At 43.6% G+C, this 5,000-nt stretch overlaps 1 protein-coding gene across 4 annotated transcripts in view; it reads right to left on the bottom strand.

The window, feature by feature from the left end:
- Positions 1–5,000, bottom strand: part of LOC111224262 (myocyte-specific enhancer factor 2C-like) — a 41,680-nt gene that overhangs the window by 15,436 nt on the left and 21,244 nt on the right. The window lies entirely within an intron of this gene.

Raw genomic sequence — 5,000 nt, 5'->3', positions numbered from 1 at the left:
CACACAAAACACACACACACACACACACGACAGAACACACACACACACACACACACACAGACAGACACCACACACCACACACACACACACACACACACCACACACAGACAGACACGAAGACAGGAACACACAGACACACACACACACCACACAGCACAACAACAGACAACAAACACACACACAACGACACACACACACACACACACACACACACAGACAGACACACACACCACACACACCAGACACACACACACCACACACACACACATTCCTGTTCAGTGGTGGAAAGTAAATATGAATATTTACTCAACTGCTGGACTGAAGTGCTTCTACTTTATTCTTTATATGGTGTCATAGCATCGACACCAGGGTGAATAAAAATAATAATGAAATAATAAAAAGAGTAAAGAGTAAGAGTAAAAGTCAAACTTTCAAAGTAAAAGTCTTCAACTATTGGAGTTACTTAAATAAATAATCTGAACTTCTTCCTCCACAGCTTCGTTAGATTTACACAGCCGAGCTCTTTTATTGAAGAGGAAGGAGTGGTGTGTAGTAGTAATATGGTGTACAGCATGTGTGTGGTGTGTGTGTCTGTGTGTGTGTGTGTTTTGAAAGCTGGTGCGGTCGGTTTTGTGTTTTAATAGACGAGCCAGATTGACAGATTGTGAGGGAGGGATGGGAGTGACGAGACACGCTGGAGGGAAAAAATAGCCTTCTACGGCCATCCCGCCGCTAGCCACACTAGCATTGGTACTATGCCTCTCCCTTCTCTCCCGCCCTCCCCTCCCCCGACCCCCCCCCCCCCCCCCCTCTTCTAAAGCAAAACAGGTGGACATGACTGGGATGAGTGGATAGTCCAGTGGCCCAAAGCGCTGAGCCCCCTGTGTGTGTGTGCGTGTGTGTGCGTGTGAAATTCGTGTGTGCTGGCGTTGTGTGTGTGTGTGCGCACTGCACGTCATCCAGTGACAGACTGACTATGGGCTGTGAAGTGCTGAAGCAGGCCACTGAGAGCCAAACCACATACTGATTACCTCACACACACACACACACACACACACACACACACACACCACACACCATCATTCTCATCGTCATCATCCTGATCCTGCAGGTGATGCAGGATTTGACAGATTTGACGCTGTTTGTTAGTCACACACACAACATGTCTGACACACACACACACACACACAACACACACACACACACCACTTTACATGATGTCATAAACACGACAGTAACAGCAGGAAGTCGGAGGAAAAACATTTTTTAATTTTAGTTTTTCTGATCAAAACTGTTGAAACGTGGCTCAGGTCTGACGGTTCCATCCTCTCAATGTGGTTCACAAAGGGGTGGATGATGAAGATGTTCAGGTCTGTTTAATATCTGCTCACGTGGCGCCATCTTGTGCAGAAACATGCACTGCTGCCATTTACTTTGAAGTTTAAAGTTCTTCATTAATTCTTGTGAACGTTAAACAGGTTTGTAGTGTGAAGTTGCCTCTCTGTCGTGTTTCCTTACGAGTCTGGAACATGTTTTTTCATGTGTTAATAATAATAATTATAATAGCTTTATTATGATATACGCCTTTGAAAACAGAGGTTGCAAAATGCTCTGACAACGAATCAAACCAGGACAGAAATAAGGGAGTTACAGAGGGAGGACAAACAATATAATTTAATATCAATAAGGACAATTAGAGGGACGAGATGTCGCTATAAAACACACACACATGCGAAAGTACAACGCAGAAAAACAACAGCACTGTGCAGAGGTTTTAGGCATTTAAAGTAAATGAGGATACTTTTAAAAATAATGTCATGATTCATTTTAATTTATCAGTAAAGAGAAAATAAAAAACCCTCTGCCTTTAAAGCGCACCAGTTCTTCTCGTTCACCTGCTCGCAGGTCTTCAGGGGTCCAGACCATCTGCTGCAGGACTCCTGTTCTCTGCTCTCTGAGGACGGGTCTTTATGAATAAATTTATTATAGAAATATAAATAAACTTCACTTGCTTTACTTCCTGACTCTGTGTGTTTGGTTGTGGACCAATCAGACGCCTCCTGATGGAGAAGGATCTAAATACAGAACTTTTTTTGTTTCACAGTTGTCGATAAAACATGAAATATTTTTCACCTTTTTACGTTCATCAGAACACGTCCCTGTGTTTCGCCTTGAGCTCTAACAAACATGTCGGGTGCGTTCACTGCCTCACAAACATTTGTAAAACTGATTTCCTTAAAAGTTTTGAACCCTGTGTTGTTTACATCTCCTCCTCCTCCTCCTCCTCCTCCTCTCTGCCCTCGATGGCACATTTTGTTGTATCGTGGAGCATCACTGCCACCTGTTGATCAGTGGCATCATGTGAAGCCACTGACCGAAGTTTTTAAAACGAGGTACAAAAAAAAGATAGATAGATGGATATATACTTTATTTAACTTCTAGAGGAAATTCAGGTGTCCAGTAGCTCATTAGTAATAATAATGATTATAACAGTAATTAATAAATAATGAAGAAGAGGTCACAGACTCTGCAGGGAACTACAAAACACTCACCACTACAATACTGTCTTCATATAATCTTGAAATATTAAATTTGAAGGAAAAAAAATATCATGATGATTGTTATTATTGAACATACAGGAGTAGAGTTTGTGGGAGGAAGGAACAGATGTTTTACTCCAGATGTTCTTCTTTCTTCTTCTTCTGTCCAGACGCTGCGTAAGAAGGGTTTAAACGGCTGCGACAGCCCCGACATCGAGGCCGACGACTCCGCGGGCCAGAGCCCAGAGTCCGAGGACAAGTACCGCAAGATCAACGAGGACATCGACCTGATGATCAACAGACAGAGACTCTGCGTAAGTTCACAGCTGCTTCGTGTTCATGGGTTCAGGTCTCGGCGGCGTCATGTGTTAACCAGTAGTGTTCCTGTCCAGCAGGGTCTGCCCCCCTCCAACTACGACATGGGGTGTCCATCCCAGGCAGCAACACCAGCGGACCGCCTGTACTCCCACCCTGGAATAGGGGCGGTCTGAGTAACCACAACCTGCTGCCCATCTCTCACACACACCCTCCCTGCAGAGAAACAGCATGTCCCCTCAGCGGGCCTCAGCACTGGGAATGCAGGGTGTGTGTGTGTGTGGTGTGTGTGTGTGTGTGTTGTGTGTGTGGTGTGTGTGTGTGTTATGTGTGTTGTGTGTGTGTGTGTGTGTGTGTGTGTGTGTGTGTGTGTGGAGACGTCTGATGTCTGACGGTTTGTTTTCTGTCTGTAGGACTGATGGTTCAGAGCTGACCGTGGTCTCCAGTGTGGGTGAGTTCCTCCGGTCACTGTCACTATTTCCAATATTCGAAGAGAAGAAAAAACTTTATTATTATCAGAAGGAAATTTACTTTACAGAATCAAGTCCCCAAACAAAAACCCTCGAAACTAGCCAATACGCCGCACATCACACACGACCCGGCTCCCGCGCCTAACACCAACGACGCGATTTTCCAAAAAGCACTATCTTGCATTCACCTGCGTCCTCCCAATTACTTCCACACTACTATCCTCTCCATCACGTATCCACACGTTCTATATCCACATACGTTAGTGGCTTCTCTCACAAAGCTCCGCGCCTACTTGCGTCAGGGATCGCAAAAGGCTAATTTTTACGCCACACTCTCCGGTGTTCCTTCAGCCTGCTATAAATCTCGCTGCTCTTTCTCGATTATGAAGCTGTCTCTGTGTTCTGCAAAGTGCTCCAGCTTTCACATTAAGTGTGATTTCAACACCAGAACACTCGAGCGAGTACCAGTTTTCCTGTCTTTTGAGCAGCATTTTCTGTAAGAAATATGATGGACATCATTCTTACATGTCCTAAAAGTTATCAAGTTTACACTCTGAGCAGCTTAATACTGTTTCAACAGCGCTCTAAAGTTGCTCTCAGCGGCTTAAATCCTGCTGCTTTTCCGATAGAAGCTGTCTCTGTAGATCTGCAAACTGTCAGCTTTTCACACTTAAGTCGTGATTTCAACACAGAACACTTTGAGTGATAAGTCTGTTTCCTGTCTATTTAGCAGAATCATTGAAGAATATGATGTGCTTACATGTTCTCCTAAATTATCAGTTACACCTGAGCCATGCAATACTGCTTCAACAGCGCTTCTATAAAGTGCTCCTGAGGCGCGCTTTAAATCTGCTGCTTTTTTCTTCGATAGAAGCTGTCTCTGTGTCTGCAAACTTGTCAGCTTTCACATTAAGTGTGATTTCAACACACAACCACTTGAGAGATAAGTTGTCTGTCTATTTGAGTTCCATCCATGAAGATATGAATAGATGTTCATGCTTACATGTCCTAAAGGTTATCAGTATAGCACCTGAGCATGCAATACTGTTTCAACAGCCGCTCTGTAAAATTACTCTCACGCTTTTAAATCTGCCTGCCTTTTTCTTCGATAGAAGCTGTCTCTGTGTCTGCCAAAGTGTCATCTTTCACATTACATGCTGACTTCTCAACACAGACACACTTGAGGATAAGTTTTCCTTTCTATTTTGAGCAGCATTCATTGAGAATATGCATGGACGATCACCTTACATGTCCTTAAAGTTACTCAGTTACACCTGAGCATTGCAATTACTGCCTTCAAACCAGCCCTTTCTTAAAGTGCTCTTCAGCGGCTTAAAAATCTGCCTGCTTTTCCGATAGACAGCTTGTCTCTGTGCTCCTGAACAGCTGTCTTTCTGGTTACATTAAGTGTGATTTCAACACAAATGCATCTTGAAATTCTTTCTATTTGAGCAGCACTTCATGAAGAATATGATGGAGATCATGCTTACATCGTCCAAAAGTTATCAGTTACACCTTAGCATGCAATACTTTCAACCAGCGCTATTTAAAGTGCTCTCACGCTTAAATCTGCTCCTTTTTCGCGATATTGAAGCTGTCTTCTGTGTCGGCAAACTGTCAGCTTTCACATTAAGGTGTTGATTTTCAACAAGACACTTGAGGATAAAGTTTTCCC

This window comes from Seriola dumerili, unplaced genomic scaffold (genome assembly GCF_002260705.1).
Source record: "Seriola dumerili isolate Sdu_G_001 unplaced genomic scaffold, Sdu_1.0 BDQW01000128.1, whole genome shotgun sequence".
Lineage (NCBI taxonomy): Eukaryota > Metazoa > Chordata > Actinopteri > Carangiformes > Carangidae > Seriola > Seriola dumerili.
Note: the sequence above shows the minus strand (reverse complement) of the source record. Positions and strands in the feature narration are given on the sequence as shown.